This window comes from Salmo salar, chromosome 15 (genome assembly GCF_965601325.2).
Source record: "Salmo salar chromosome 15, fSalSal1, whole genome shotgun sequence".
In the NCBI taxonomy this organism is placed as follows: Eukaryota; Metazoa; Chordata; class Actinopteri; order Salmoniformes; family Salmonidae; genus Salmo; species Salmo salar.
The window spans coordinates 104,660,545-104,678,048 of NC_138305.1; positions in this window are offsets into that span (position 1 = coordinate 104,660,545).

Below are 17,504 nucleotides of genomic sequence, written 5' to 3' on the forward strand. Positions count from 1 at the left end.
GACTAGATACCAGTGTTCAGTAGACTTGATACCAGTGTAACAGTAGACTGGATACCAGTGTTCAGTAGACTAGATACCAGTGTAAAGGTAGACTGGATACCAGTGTTCAGTAGACTGGATCCCAGTGTTCAGTAGACTAGATACCAGTGTTCAGAAGACTAGATACCAGTTTAACAGTAGACGAGATACCAGTGTAAAAGTAGACTGGATACCAGTGTTCAGTAGACTAGATACCAGTGTTCAGTAGACTAGATACCAGTGTAACAGTAGACTAGATACCAGTGTAAAAGTAGACTGGATCCCACTGTTCAGTAGACTAGATACCAGTGTTCAGTAGACTAGATACAAGTGTTAAGTAGACTAGATACCAGTGTTCAGTAGACTAGATACCAGTGTAACAGTAGACTAGATACCAGTGATCAGTAGACTAGATTCCAGTGTAACAGTAGACTAGATACCAGTGAAATAGTAGACTAGATACCAGTGTTCAGTAGACTAGATACCAGTGTTCAGTAGACTAGATACAAGTGTTCAGTTGACTAGATACCAGTGTAACAGTAGACTAGATAACAGTGTTCAGTAGACTAAATACCAGTGTTCAGTAGACTAGATACCTGTGTTCAGTAGACTAGATACCAGTCTAACAGTAGACTGCATACCAGTGCTCAGTAGACTAGATACCAGTGTAACAGTAGACTAGATATCAGTGTAAAAGTAGACTGGATCCCACTGTTCAGTAGACTAGATAACAGTGTTCAGTAGACTAGATACAAGTGTTAAGTAGACTAGATACCAGTGTTCAGTAGACTAGATACCAGTGTAACAGTTGACTAGATACCAGTGTAACAGTAGACTAGATACCAGTGTAATAGTAGACTTGATACCAGTGTTCAGTAGACTCGATACCAGTGAAATAGTAGAATAGATACAGTGTAACAGCAGACTAGATACCAGTGTTCAGTAGACTAGATACCAGTGAAATGGTAGACTAGATACGAGTGTTCAGCAGACTAGATACCAGTGTTCAGTAGACTTGATACCAGTGTAACAGTAGACTGGATACCAGTGTTCAGTAGACTAGATACCAGTGTAAAAGTAGACTGGATACCAGTGTTCAGTAGACTGGATCCCAGTGTTCAGTAGACTAGATACCAGTGTTCAGAAGACTAGATACCAGTTTAACAGTAGACGAGATACCAGTGTTCAGTAGACTAGATACAAGTGTTCAGTTGACTAGATACCAGTGTAACAGTAGACTAGATACCAGTGTTCAGTAGACTAAATACCAGTGTTCAGTAGACTAGATACCTGTGTTCAGTAGACTAGATACCAGTCTAACAGTAGACTGCATACCAGTGCTCAGTAGACTAGATACCAGTGTAACAGTAGACTAGATACCAGTGTAACAGTAGACTGGATACCAGTGTTCAGTAGACTAGACACCAGTGTAAGAGTAGACTGGATACCAGTGTTCAGTAGACTAGATACCAGTGTAACAGTAGACTAGATACCAGTTTAACAGTACATTTACATTTACATTTTAGTCATTTAGCAGACGCTCTTATCCAGAGCGACTTACAGTACTGAATGCATACATTTCATACAATTTCATACATTTTTTTTCTGTGCTGGCTAGATACCAGTGTAATAGTAGAATAGATACCAGTGTTCAGTAGACTAAATACCAGTGTAATAGTAGAATAGATACCAGTGTTCAGTAGACGAGATACCAGTGTAACAGTAGACTAGATACCAGTGTAACAGTAGACTAGATACCAGTGTTCAGTAGACTAGATACCAGTGTAATAGTAGAATAGATACCAGTGTTCAGTAGACTAGATACCAGTGTAACAGTAGACTAGATACCAGTGTAATAGTAGACTTGATACCAGTGTTCAGTAGACTAGATACCAGTGAAATAGTAGAATAGATACAGTGTAACAGCAGACTAGATACCAGTGTTCAGTAGACTAGATACCAGTGTAACAGTAGACTAGAAACCAGTGAAATGGTAGACTAGATACGAGTGTTCAGCAGACTAGATACCAGTGTTCAGTAGACTTGATACCAGTGTAACAGTAGACTGGATACCAGTGTTCAGTAGACTAGATACCAGTGTAAAAGTAGACTGGATACCAGTGTTCAGTAGACTGGATCCCAGTGTTCAGTAGACTAGATACCAGTGTTCAGAAGACTAGATACCAGTTTAACAGTAGACGAGATACCAGTGTAAAAGTAGACTGGATACCAGTGTTCAGTAGACTAGATACCAGTGTTCAGTAGACTAGATACCAGTGTAACAGTAGACTAGATACCAGTGTAAAAGTAGACTGGATCCCACTGTTCAGTAGACTAGATACCAGTGTTCAGTAGACTAGATACAAGTGTTAAGTAGACTAGATACCAGTGTTCAGTAGACTAGATACCAGTGTAACAGTAGACTAGATACCAGTGATCAGTAGACTAGATTCCAGTGTAACAGTAGACAAGATACCAGTGAAATAGTAAACTAGATACCAGTGTTCAGTAGACTAGATACCAGTGTTCAGTAGACTAGATACCAGTGTTCAGTTGACTAGATACCAGTGTAACAGTAGACTAGATACCAGTGTAATAGTAGACTAGATACCAGTGTTCAGTAGACTAGATACCAGTGTAACAATAGACTAGAAACCAGTGAAATAGTAGACTAGATACGAGTGTTCAGTAGACTAGATACCAGTGTTCAGTAGACTAGATACCAGTGTAACAGTAGACTAGATACCAGTGTTCAGCAGACTAGTTACCAGTGTTCAGTAGACTAGATACCAGTGTAATAGTAGAATAGATACGAGTGTTCAGTAGACGAGATACCAGTGTTCAGTAGACTAGATACCAGTGTAACAGTAGACTAGATACCAGTGTTCAGTAGACTAGATACCAGTGTAACAGCAGACTGGATACCAGTGTTCAGTAGACTAGATACCAGTGTAACAGTAGACTAGATACCAGTGTTCAGTAGACTAGATACCAGTGTAATAGTAGAATAGATACCAGTGTTCAGTAGACTAGATCCCAGTGTTTAGTAGACTGGATACCAGTGTTCAGTAGTCTAGATACCAGTGTAAAAGTAGACTAGATACCAGTGTAACAGCAGACTAGATACCAGTGTTCAGTAGACTAAATACCAGTGTTCAGTTGACTAGATACCAATGTTCACTAGACTAGTTACCAGTGTAACAGTAGACTAGATACCAGTGTAACAGTAGACTAGATAACAGTGTGACAGTAGACTAGATGCCAGTGAAATAGTAGACTAGATACCTGTGTTCAGTAGACTAGACACCAGTGTAATAGTAGACTAGATACCAGTGTTCAGTACACTACATACCAGTGTTCAGTAGACTAGATACCAGTGTAACAGTAGACTAGATACCAGTGTTCAGTAGACTAGGTACCAGTGTTCAGTAGACTAGATACCAGTGTTCAGTAGACTAGATACCAGTGTTCAGTAGACTAGGTACCAGTGTTCAGTAGACTAGATACCAATGTTCAGTAGACTAGATCATTTTGTAACAGTAGACTAGATACCAGTGTTCAGTAGACTAGATACCTGGGTAACAGCAGACTAGAGACCAGTGTTCATTAGACTAGATACCAGTTTTCAGTAGACTAGATACCAGTGTTCAGTAGACTAGATACCAGTGTAACAGTAGACTAGATACCAGTGTTCAGTAGACTAGATACCAGTGTAATAGTAGAATAGATACCAGTGTTCAGTAGACTAGATACCAGTGTAATAGTAGAATAGATACCAGTGTTCAGTAGACGAGATACCAGTGTACCAGTAGACTAGATACCAGTGTAAGAGTAGACTAGATACCAGTGTTCAGTAGACTAGATACCAGTGTAACAGTAGACTGGATACCAGTGTTCAGTAGACTAGATACCAGTGTAACAGTAGACAAGATACCAGTGTTCAGTAGACTAGATACCAGTGTAATAGTAGAATAGATACCAGTGTTCAGTAGACTAGATACCAGTGTTCAGTAGACTAGATACCAGTGTAACAGTAGACTAGATACCAGTGTAACAGTAGACTAGATACCAGTGTAACAGTAGACTAGATACCAGTGAAATAGTAGAATAGATACCAGTGTTCAGTAGACTAGATACCAGGGTAACAGTAAACTAGATACCAGTGTTCAGTAGACTAGATACCAGTGTAACAGTAGACTAGAAAACAGTGTTCAGTACACTATATACCAGTTTAACAGTAGACTAGATACCAGTGTAACAGTAGACTAGATACGAGTGTTCAGTAGACTAGATACCAGTGTAACAGTAGACTGGATAACAGTGTTCAGTAGACTAGATACCAGTGTAACAGTAGACAAGATACCAGTGTTCAGTAGACTAGATACCAGTGTAATAGTAGAATAGATACCAGTGTTCAGTAGACTAGATACCAGTGTTCAGTAGACTAGATACCAGTGTAACAGTAGACTAGATACCAGTGTAACAGTAGACTAGATACCAGGGTAACAGTAAACTAGATACCAGTGTTCAGTAGACTAGATACCAGGGTAACAGTAAACTAGATACCAGTGTTCAGTAGACTAGATACCAGTGTAACAGTAGACTAGAAACCAGTGTTCAGTACACTATATACCAGTTTAACTGTAGACTAGATACCAGTGTAACAGTAGACTAGATACGAGTGGTCAGTAGACTAGATACCAGTGTAACAGTAGACTGGATAACAGTGTTCAGTAGACTAGATACCAGTGTAACAGTAGACAAGATACCAGTGTTCAGTAGACTAGATACCAGTGTTCAGTAGAATAGATACCTGTGTTCAGTAGACTAGATACCAGTCTAACAGTAGACTGCATACCAGTGCTCAGTAGACTAGATACCAGTGTAACAGTAGACTAGATACTAGTGTAATAGTAGATTAGATACCAGTGTTCAGTACACTAGTTACAAGTGTAACAGTAGACAAGATACCAGTGTAATAGTAGGCTAGATACCAGTGTTCAGAAGACTAGTTACCAGTGTTCAGTAGACTAGATACCAGTGTAATAGTAGAATAGATACGAGTGTTCAGTAGACGAGATACCAGTGTTCAGTAGACTAGATACCAGTGTAACAGTAGACTAGATACCAGTGTTCAGTAGACTAGATACCAGTGTAACAGTAGACTGGATACCAGTGTTCAGTAGACTAGATACCAGTGTAACAGTAGACTAGATACCAGTGTTCAGTAGACTAGATACCAGTGTAATAGTAGAATAGATACCAGTGTTCACTAGACTAGTTACCAGTGTAACAGTAGACTAGATACCAGTGTAACAGTAGACTAGATAACAGTGTGACAGTAGACTAGATGCCAGTGAAATAGTAGACTAGATACCTGTGTTCAGTAGACTAGACACCAGTGTAATAGTAGACTAGATACCAGTGTTCAGTACACTACATACCAGTGTTCAGTAGACTAGATACCAGTGTAACAGTAGACTAGATACCAGTGTTCAGTAGACTAGGTACCAGTGTTCAGTAGACTAGATACCAGTGTTCAGTAGACTAGATACCAGTGTTCAGTAGACTAGGTACCAGTGTTCAGTAGACTAGATACCAATGTTCAGTAGACTAGATCATTTTGTAACAGTAGACTAGATACCAGTGTTCAGTAGACTAGATACCTGGGTAACAGCAGACTAGAGACCAGTGTTCATTAGACTAGATACCAGTTTTCAGTAGACTAGATACCAGTGTTCAGTAGACTAGATACCAGTGTAACAGTAGACTAGATACCAGTGTTCAGTAGACTAGATACCAGTGTAATAGTAGAATAGATACCAGTGTTCAGTAGACTAGATACCAGTGTAATAGTAGAATAGATACCAGTGTTCAGTAGACGAGATACCAGTGTACCAGTAGACTAGATACCAGTGTAAGAGTAGACTAGATACCAGTGTTCAGTAGACTAGATACCAGTGTAACAGTAGACTGGATACCAGTGTTCAGTAGACTAGATACCAGTGTAACAGTAGACAAGATACCAGTGTTCAGTAGACTAGATACCAGTGTAATAGTAGAATAGATACCAGTGTTCAGTAGACTAGATACCAGTGTTCAGTAGACTAGATACCAGTGTAACAGTAGACTAGATACCAGTGTAACAGTAGACTAGATACCAGTGTAACAGTAGACTAGATACCAGTGAAATAGTAGAATAGATACCAGTGTTCAGTAGACTAGATACCAGGGTAACAGTAAACTAGATACCAGTGTTCAGTAGACTAGATACCAGTGTAACAGTAGACTAGAAAACAGTGTTCAGTACACTATATACCAGTTTAACAGTAGACTAGATACCAGTGTAACAGTAGACTAGATACGAGTGTTCAGTAGACTAGATACCAGTGTAACAGTAGACTGGATAACAGTGTTCAGTAGACTAGATACCAGTGTAACAGTAGACAAGATACCAGTGTTCAGTAGACTAGATACCAGTGTAATAGTAGAATAGATACCAGTGTTCAGTAGACTAGATACCAGTGTTCAGTAGACTAGATACCAGTGTAACAGTAGACTAGATACCAGTGTAACAGTAGACTAGATACCAGGGTAACAGTAAACTAGATACCAGTGTTCAGTAGACTAGATACCAGGGTAACAGTAAACTAGATACCAGTGTTCAGTAGACTAGATACCAGTGTAACAGTAGACTAGAAACCAGTGTTCAGTACACTATATACCAGTTTAACTGTAGACTAGATACCAGTGTAACAGTAGACTAGATACGAGTGGTCAGTAGACTAGATACCAGTGTAACAGTAGACTGGATAACAGTGTTCAGTAGACTAGATACCAGTGTAACAGTAGACAAGATACCAGTGTTCAGTAGACTAGATACCAGTGTTCAGTAGAATAGATACCTGTGTTCAGTAGACTAGATACCAGTCTAACAGTAGACTGCATACCAGTGCTCAGTAGACTAGATACCAGTGTAACAGTAGACTAGATACTAGTGTAATAGTAGATTAGATACCAGTGTTCAGTACACTAGTTACAAGTGTAACAGTAGACAAGATACCAGTGTAATAGTAGGCTAGATACCAGTGTTCAGAAGACTAGTTACCAGTGTTCAGTAGACTAGATACCAGTGTAATAGTAGAATAGATACGAGTGTTCAGTAGACGAGATACCAGTGTTCAGTAGACTAGATACCAGTGTAACAGTAGACTAGATACCAGTGTTCAGTAGACTAGATACCAGTGTAACAGTAGACTGGATACCAGTGTTCAGTAGACTAGATACCAGTGTAACAGTAGACTAGATACCAGTGTTCAGTAGACTAGATACCAGTGTAATAGTAGAATAGATACCAGTGTTCAGTAGACTCGATTCCAGTGTAACAGTAGACTAGATACCAGTGAAATAGTAGAATAGACACCAGTGTTCAGTTGAATAGATACCAGTGTTCAGTTGACTAGATACCAGTGTAACAGTAGACTAGATACCAGTGTAATAGTAGATTTGATACCAGTGTTCAGTAGACTAGATACCAGTGAAATAGTAGAATAGATACAGTGGAACAGCAGACTAGATACCAGTGTTCAGTAGACTAGATACCAGTGTAACAGTAGACTAGAAACCAGTGAAATGGTAGACTAGATACGAGTGTTCAGTAGACTAGATACCAGTGTTCAGTAGACTAGATACCAGTGTAACAGTTGACTAGATACCAGTGTAACAGTAGACTAGATACCATTGTAATAGTAGACTTGATACCAGTGTTCAGTAGACTAGATACCAGTGAAATAGTAGAATAGATACAGTGTAACAGCAGACTAGATACCAGTGTTCAGTAGAATAGATACCAGTGTAACAGTAGACTAGAAACCAGTGAAATGGTAGACTAGATACGAGTGTTCAGCAGACTAGATACCAGTGTTCAGTAGACTTGATACCAGTGTAACAGTAGACTGGATACCAGTGTTCAGTAGACTAGATACCAGTGTAAAAGTAGACTGGATACCAGTGTTCAGTAGACTGGATCCCAGTGTTCAGTAGACTAGATACCAGTGTTCAGAAGACTAGATACCAGTTTAACAGTAGACGAGATACCAGTGTAAAAGTAGACTGGATACCAGTGTTCAGTAGACTAGATACCAGTGTTCAGTAGACTAGATACCAGTGTAACAGTAGACTAGATACAAGTGTAAAAGTAGACTGGATCCCACTGTTCAGTAGACTAGATACCAGTGTTCAGTAGACTAGATACAAGTGTTAAGTAGACTAGATACCAGTGTTCAGTAGACTAGATACCAGTGTAACAGTAGACTAGATACCAGTGATCATTAGACTAGATTCCAGTGTAACAGTAGACTAGATACCAGTGAAATAGTAGACTAGATACCAGTGTTCAGTAGACTAGATACCAGTGTTCAGTAGACTAGATACAAGTGTTCAGTTGACTAGATACCAGTGTAACAGTAGACTAGATACCAGTGTTCAGTAGACTAAATACCAGTGTTCATTAGACTAGATACCAGTGTTCAGTAGACTAGATAACAGTGTAACAGTAGACTATATACCAGTGTACAGTAGAATGGATACCAGTGTTCAGTAGACTAGATACCAGTGTAACAGTAGACTAGATACCAGTGTTCAGTAGACTAGATACCAGTGTTCAGTAGACTAGATACCAGTGTAACAATAGACTAGATACCAGTGAAATAGTAGAATAGACACCAGTGTTCATTAGACTAGATACCACTGTTCAGTTGACTAGATACCAGTGTAACAGTAGACTGGATACCAGTGTTCAGTAGACTAGATACTAGTATTCAGTAGACTAGATACCAGTGTAACAGTAGACTAGCTACCAGTGAAATAGTAGAATAGATACAGTGTAACAGTAGACTAGATACCAGTGTAACAGTAGACTGGATACCAGTGTTCAGTAGACTAGACACCAGTGTAAGAGTAGACTGGATACCAGTGTTCAGTAGACTAGATACCAGTGTAACAGTAGACTAGATACCAGTTTAACAGTACATTTACATTTACATTTTAGTCATTTAGCAGACGCTCTTATCCAGAGCGACTTACAGTACTGAATGCATACATTTCATACAATTTCATACATTTTTTTTCTGTGCTGGCTAGATACCAGTGTAATAGTAGAATAGATACCAGTGTTCAGTAGACTAAATACCAGTGTAATAGTAGAATAGATACCAGTGTTCAGTAGACGAGATACCAGTGTAACAGTAGACTAGATACCAGTGTAACAGTAGACTAGATACCAGTGTTCAGTAGACTAGATACCAGTGTAATAGTAGAATAGATACCAGTGTTCAGTAGACTAGATACCAGTGTAACAGTAGACTAGATACCAGTGTAATAGTAGACTTGATACCAGTGTTCAGTAGACTAGATACCAGTGAAATAGTAGAATAGATACAGTGTAACAGCAGACTAGATACCAGTGTTCAGTAGACTAGATACCAGTGTAACAGTAGACTAGAAACCAGTGAAATGGTAGACTAGATACGAGTGTTCAGCAGACTAGATACCAGTGTTCAGTAGACTTGATACCAGTGTAACAGTAGACTGGATACCAGTGTTCAGTAGACTAGATACCAGTGTAAAAGTAGACTGGATACCAGTGTTCAGTAGACTGGATCCCAGTGTTCAGTAGACTAGATACCAGTGTTCAGAAGACTAGATACCAGTTTAACAGTAGACGAGATACCAGTGTAAAAGTAGACTGGATACCAGTGTTCAGTAGACTAGATACCAGTGTTCAGTAGACTAGATACCAGTGTAACAGTAGACTAGATACCAGTGTAAAAGTAGACTGGATCCCACTGTTCAGTAGACTAGATACCAGTGTTCAGTAGACTAGATACAAGTGTTAAGTAGACTAGATACCAGTGTTCAGTAGACTAGATACCAGTGTAACAGTAGACTAGATACCAGTGATCAGTAGACTAGATTCCAGTGTAACAGTAGACAAGATACCAGTGAAATAGTAGACTAGATACCAGTGTTCAGTAGACTAGATACCAGTGTTCAGTAGACTAGATACCAGTGTTCAGTTGACTAGATACCAGTGTAACAGTAGACTAGATACCAGTGTAATAGTAGACTAGATACCAGTGTTCAGTAGACTAGATACCAGTGTAACAATAGACTAGAAACCAGTGAAATAGTAGACAAGATACGAGTGTTCAGTAGACTAGATACCAGTGTTCAGTAGACTAGATACCAGTGTAACAGTAGACTAGATACCAGTGTTCAGCAGACTAGTTACCAGTGTTCAGTAGATTAGATACCAGTGTAATAGTAGAATAGATACGAGTGTTCAGTAGACGAGATACCAGTGTTCAGTAGACTAGATACCAGTGTAACAGTAGACTAGATACCAGTGTTCAGTAGACTAGATACCAGTGTAACAGCAGACTGGATACCAGTGTTCAGTAGACTAGATACCAGTGTAACAGTAGACTAGATACCAGTGTTCAGTAGACTAGATACCAGTGTAATAGTAGAATAGATACCAGTGTTCAGTAGACTAGATACCAGTGTTTAGTAGACTGGATACCAGTGTTCAGTAGTCTAGATACCAGTGTAAAAGTAGACTAGATACCAGTGTAACAGCAGACTAGATACCAGTGTTCAGTAGACTAAATACCAGTGTTCAGTTGACTAGATACCAATGTTCACTAGACTAGTTACCAGTGTAACAGTAGACTAGATACCAGTGTAACAGTAGACTAGATAACAGTGTGACAGTAGACTAGATGCCAGTGAAATAGTAGACTAGATACCTGTGTTCAGTAGACTAGACACCAGTGTAATAGTAGACTAGATACCAGTGTTCAGTACACTACATACCAGTGTTCAGTAGACTAGATACCAGTGTAACAGTAGACTAGATACCAGTGTTCAGTAGACTAGGTACCAGTGTTCAGTAGACTAGATACCAGTGTTCAGTAGACTAGATACCAGTGTTCAGTAGACTAGGTACCAGTGTTCAGTAGACTAGATACCAATGTTCAGTAGACTAGATCATTTTGTAACAGTAGACTAGATACCAGTGTTCAGTAGACTAGATACCTGGGTAACAGCAGACTAGAGACCAGTGTTCATTAGACTAGATACCAGTTTTCAGTAGACTAGATACCAGTGTTCAGTAGACTAGATACCAGTGTAACAGTAGACTAGATACCAGTGTTCAGTAGACTAGATACCAGTGTAATAGTAGAATAGATACCAGTGTTCAGTAGACTAGATACCAGTGTAATAGTAGAATAGATACCAGTGTTCAGTAGACGAGATACCAGTGTACCAGTAGACTAGATACCAGTGTAAGAGTAGACTAGATACCAGTGTTCAGTAGACTAGATACCAGTGTAACAGTAGACTGGATACCAGTGTTCAGTAGACTAGATACCAGTGTAACAGTAGACAAGATACCAGTGTTCAGTAGACTAGATACCAGTGTAATAGTAGAATAGATACCAGTGTTCAGTAGACTAGATACCAGTGTTCAGTAGACTAGATACCAGTGTAACAGTAGACTAGATACCAGTGTAACAGTAGACTAGATACCAGTGTAACAGTAGACTAGATACCAGTGAAATAGTAGAATAGATACCAGTGTTCAGTAGACTAGATACCAGGGTAACAGTAAACTAGATACCAGTGTTCAGTAGACTAGATACCAGTGTAACAGTAGACTAGAAAACAGTGTTCAGTACACTATATACCAGTTTAACAGTAGACTAGATACCAGTGTAACAGTAGACTAGATACGAGTGTTCAGTAGACTAGATACCAGTGTAACAGTAGACTGGATAACAGTGTTCAGTAGACTAGATACCAGTGTAACAGTAGACAAGATACCAGTGTTCAGTAGACTAGATACCAGTGTAATAGTAGAATAGATACCAGTGTTCAGTAGACTAGATACCAGTGTTCAGTAGACTAGATACCAGTGTAACAGTAGACTAGATACCAGTGTAACAGTAGACTAGATACCAGTGTAACAGTAGACTAGATACCAGGGTAACAGTAAACTAGATACCAGTGTTCAGTAGACTAGATACCAGGGTAACAGTAAAGTAGATACCAGTGTTCAGTAGACTAGATACCAGTGTAACAGTAGACTAGAAACCAGTGTTCAGTACACTATATACCAGTTTAACTGTAGACTAGATACCAGTGTAACAGTAGACTAGATACGAGTGTTCAGTAGACTAGATACCAGTGTAACAGTAGACTGGATAACAGTGTTCAGTAGACTAGATACCAGTGTAACAGTAGACAAGATACCAGTGTTCAGTAGACTAGATACCAGTGTTCAGTAGAATAGATACCTGTGTTCAGTAGACTAGATACCAGTCTAACAGTAGACTGCATACCAGTGCTCAGTAGACTAGATACCAGTGTAACAGTAGACTAGATACTAGTGTAATAGTAGATTAGATACCAGTGTTCAGTACACTAGTTACAAGTGTAACAGTAGACAAGATACCAGTGTAATAGTAGGCTAGATACCAGTGTTCAGAAGACTAGTTACCAGTGTTCAGTAGACTAGATACCAGTGTAATAGTAGAATAGATACGAGTGTTCAGTAGACGAGATACCAGTGTTCAGTAGACTAGATACCAGTGTAACAGTAGACTAGATACCAGTGTTCAGTAGACTAGATACCAGTGTAACAGTAGACTGGATACCAGTGTTCAGTAGACTAGATACCAGTGTAACAGTAGACTAGATACCAGTGTTCAGTAGACTAGATACCAGTGTAATAGTAGAATAGATACCAGTGTTCAGTAGACTCGATTCCAGTGTAACAGTAGACTAGATACCAGTGAAATAGTAGAATAGACACCAGTGTTCAGTTGAATAGATACCAGTGTTCAGTTGACTAGATACCAGTGTAACAGTAGACTAGATACCAGTGTAATAGTAGATTTGATACCAGTGTTCAGTAGACTAGATACCAGTGAAATAGTAGAATAGATACAGTGGAACAGCAGACTAGATACCAGTGTTCAGTAGACTAGATACCAGTGTAACAGTAGACTAGAAACCAGTGAAATGGTAGACTAGATACGAGTGTTCAGTAGACTAGATACCAGTGTTCAGTAGACTAGATACCAGTGTAACAGTAGACTGGATACCAGTGTTTAGTAGACTAGATACCAGTGTAAAAGTAGACTGGATACCAGTGTTCAGTAGACTGGATCCCAGTCTTCAGTAGACTAGATACCAGTGTTCAGAAGACTAGATACCAGTTTAACAGTAGACGAGATACCAGTGTAAAAGTAGACTGGATACCAGTGTTCAGTAGACTAGATACCAGTGTTTAGTAGACTAGATACCAGTGTAACAGTAGACTAGATATCAGTGTAAAAGTAGACTGGATCCCACTGTTCAGTAGACTAGATAACAGTGTTCAGTAGACTAGATACAAGTGTTAAGTAGACTAGATACCAGTGTTCAGTAGACTAGATACCAGTGTAACAGTTGACTAGATACCAGTGTAACAGTAGACTAGATACCAGTGTTCAGTAGACTTGATACCAGTGTAACAGTAGACTGGATACCAGTGTTCAGTAGACTAGATACCAGTGTAAAAGTAGACTGGATACCAGTGTTCAGTAGACTGGATCCCAGTGTTCAGTAGACTAGATACCAGTGTTCAGAAGACTAGATACCAGTTTAACAGTAGACGAGATACCAGTGTAAAAGTAGACTGGATACCAGTGTTCAGTAGACTAGATACCAGTGTTCAGTAGACTAGATACCAGTGTAACAGTAGACTAGATACCAGTGTAAAAGTAGACTGGATCCCACTGTTCAGTAGACTTCATACCAGTGTTCAGTAGACTAGATACAAGTGTTAAATAGACTAGATACCAGTGTTCAGTAGACTAGATACCAGTGTAACAGTAGACTAGATACCAGTGATCAGTAGACTAGATACCAGTGTTCAGTAGACTAGATACCAGTGTAACAGTAGACTGGATACCAGTGTTTAGTAGACTAGATACCAGTGTAAAAGTAGACTGGATACCAGTGTTCAGTAGACTGGATCCCAGTCTTCAGTAGACTAGATACCAGTGTTCAGAAGACTAGATACCAGTTTAACAGTAGACGAGATACCAGTGTAAAAGTAGACTGGATACCAGTGTTCAGTAGACTAGATACCAGTGTTTAGTAGACTAGATACCAGTGTAACAGTAGACTAGATATCAGTGTAAAAGTAGACTGGATCCCACTGTTCAGTAGACTAGATAACAGTGTTCAGTAGACTAGATACAAGTGTTAAGTAGACTAGATACCAGTGTTCAGTAGACTAGATACCAGTGTAACAGTTGACTAGATACCAGTGCAACAGTAGACTAGATACCAGTGTTCAGTAGACTTGATACCAGTGTAACAGTAGACTGGATACCAGTGTTCAGTAGACTAGATACCAGTGTAAAAGTAGACTGGATACCAGTGTTCAGTAGACTGGATCCCAGTGTTCAGTAGACTAGATACCAGTGTTCAGAAGACTAGATACCAGTTTAACAGTAGACGAGATACCAGTGTAAAAGTAGACTGGATACCAGTGTTCAGTAGACTAGATACCAGTGTTCAGTAGACTAGATACCAGTGTAACAGTAGACTAGATACCAGTGTAAAAGTAGACTGGATCCCACTGTTCAGTAGACTTCATACCAGTGTTCAGTAGACTAGATACAAGTGTTAAATAGACTAGATACCAGTGTTCAGTAGACTAGATACCAGTGTAACAGTAGACTAGATACCAGTGATCAGTAGACTAGATTCCAGTGTAACAGTAGACTAGATACGAGTGTTCAGTAGACTAGATACCAGTGTAACAGTAGACTGGATAACAGTGTTCAGTAGACTAGATACCAGATTAACAGTAGACAAGATACCAGTGTTCAGTAGACTAGATACCAGTGTTCAGTAGAATAGATACCTGTGTTCAGTAGACTAGATACCAGTCTAACAGTAGACTGCATACCAGTGCTCAGTAGACTAGATACCAGTGTAACAGTAGACTAGATACTAGTGTAATAGTAGATTAGATACCAGTGTTCAGTACACTAGTTACAAGTGTAACAGTAGACAAGATACCAGTGTAATAGTAGGCTAGATACCAGTGTTCAGAAGACTAGTTACCAGTGTTCAGTAGACTAGATACCAGTGTAATAGTAGAATAGATACGAGTGTTCAGTAGACGAGATACCAGTGTTCAGTAGACTAGATACCAGTGTAACAGTAGACTAGATACCAGTGTTCAGTAGACTAGATACCAGTGTAACAGTAGACTGGATACCAGTGTTCAGTAGACTAGATACCAGTGTAACAGTAGACTAGATACCAGTGTTCAGTAGACTAGATACCAGTGTAATAGTAGAATAGATACCAGTGTTCAGTAGACTCGATTCCAGTGTAACAGTAGACTAGATACCAGTGAAATAGTAGAATAGACACCAGTGTTCAGTTGAATAGATACCAGTGTTCAGTTGACTAGATACCAGTGTAACAGTAGACTAGATACCAGTGTAATAGTAGATTTGATACCAGTGTTCAGTAGACTAGATACCAGTGAAATAGTAGAATAGATACAGTGGAACAGCAGACTAGATACCAGTGTTCAGTAGACTAGATACCAGTGTAACAGTAGACTAGAAACCAGTGAAATGGTAGACTAGATACGAGTGTTCAGTAGACTAGATACCAGTGTTCAGTAGACTAGATACCAGTGTAACAGTAGACTGGATACCAGTGTTTAGTAGACTAGATACCAGTGTAAAAGTAGACTGGATACCAGTGTTCAGTAGACTGGATCCCAGTCTTCAGTAGACTAGATACCAGTGTTCAGAAGACTAGATACCAGTTTAACAGTAGACGAGATACCAGTGTAAAAGTAGACTGGATACCAGTGTTCAGTAGACTAGATACCAGTGTTTAGTAGACTAGATACCAGTGTAACAGTAGACTAGATATCAGTGTAAAAGTAGACTGGATCCCACTGTTCAGTAGACTAGATAACAGTGTTCAGTAGACTAGATACAAGTGTTAAGTAGACTAGATACCAGTGTTCAGTAGACTAGATACCAGTGTAACAGTTGACTAGATACCAGTGTAACAGTAGACTAGATACCAGTGTTCAGTAGACTTGATACCAGTGTAACAGTAGACTGGATACCAGTGTTCAGTAGACTAGATACCAGTGTAAAAGTAGACTGGATACCAGTGTTCAGTAGACTGGATCCCAGTGTTCAGTAGACTAGATACCAGTGTTCAGAAGACTAGATACCAGTTTAACAGTAGACGAGATACCAGTGTAAAAGTAGACTGGATACCAGTGTTCAGTAGACTAGATACCAGTGTTCAGTAGACTAGATACCAGTGTAACAGTAGACTAGATACCAGTGTAAAAGTAGACTGGATCCCACTGTTCAGTAGACTTCATACCAGTGTTCAGTAGACTAGATACAAGTGTTAAATAGACTAGATACCAGTGTTCAGTAGACTAGATACCAGTGTAACAGTAGACTAGATACCAGTGATCAGTAGACTAGATTCCAGTGTAACAGTAGACTAGATACCAGTGAAATAGTAGACTAGATACCAGTGTTCAGTAGACTAGATACCAGTGTTCAGTAGACTAGATACCAGTGTAACAGTAGACTAGATACCAGTGTTCAGTAGACTAAATACCAGTGTTCAGTAGACTAGATACCAGTGTTCAGTAGACTAGATAACAGTGTAACAGTAGACTAGATACCAGTGTACAGTAGAATGGATACCAGTGTTCAGTAGACTAGATACCAGTGTAACAGTAGACTAGATACCAGTGTTCAGTAGACTAGATACCAGTGTTCAGTAGACTAGATACCAGTGTAACAATAGACTAGATACCAGTGAAATAGTAGAATAGACACCAGTGTTCATTAGACTAGATACCAGTGTTCAGTTGACTAGATACCAGTTTAACAGTAGAATGGATACCAGTGTTCAGTAGACTAGATACTAGTATTCAGTAGACTAGATACCAGTGTAACAGTAGACTAGCTACCAGTGAAATAGTAGAATAGATACAGTGTAACAGTAGACTAGATACCAGTGTAACAGTAGACTGGATACCAGTGTTCAGTAGACTAGACACCAGTGTAAGAGTAGACTGGATACCAGTGTTCAGTAGACTAGATACCAGTGTAACAGTAGACTAGATACCAGTTTAACAGTACATTTACATTTACATTTTAGTCATTTAGCAGACGCTCTTATCCAGAGCGACTTACAGTACTGAATGCATACATTTCATACAATTTCATACATTTTTTTCTGTGCTGGCTAGATACCAGTGTAATAGTAGAATAGATACCAGTGTTCAGTAGACTAAATACCAGTGTAATAGTAGAATAGATACCAGTGTTCAGTAGACGAGATACCAGTGTAACAGTAGACTA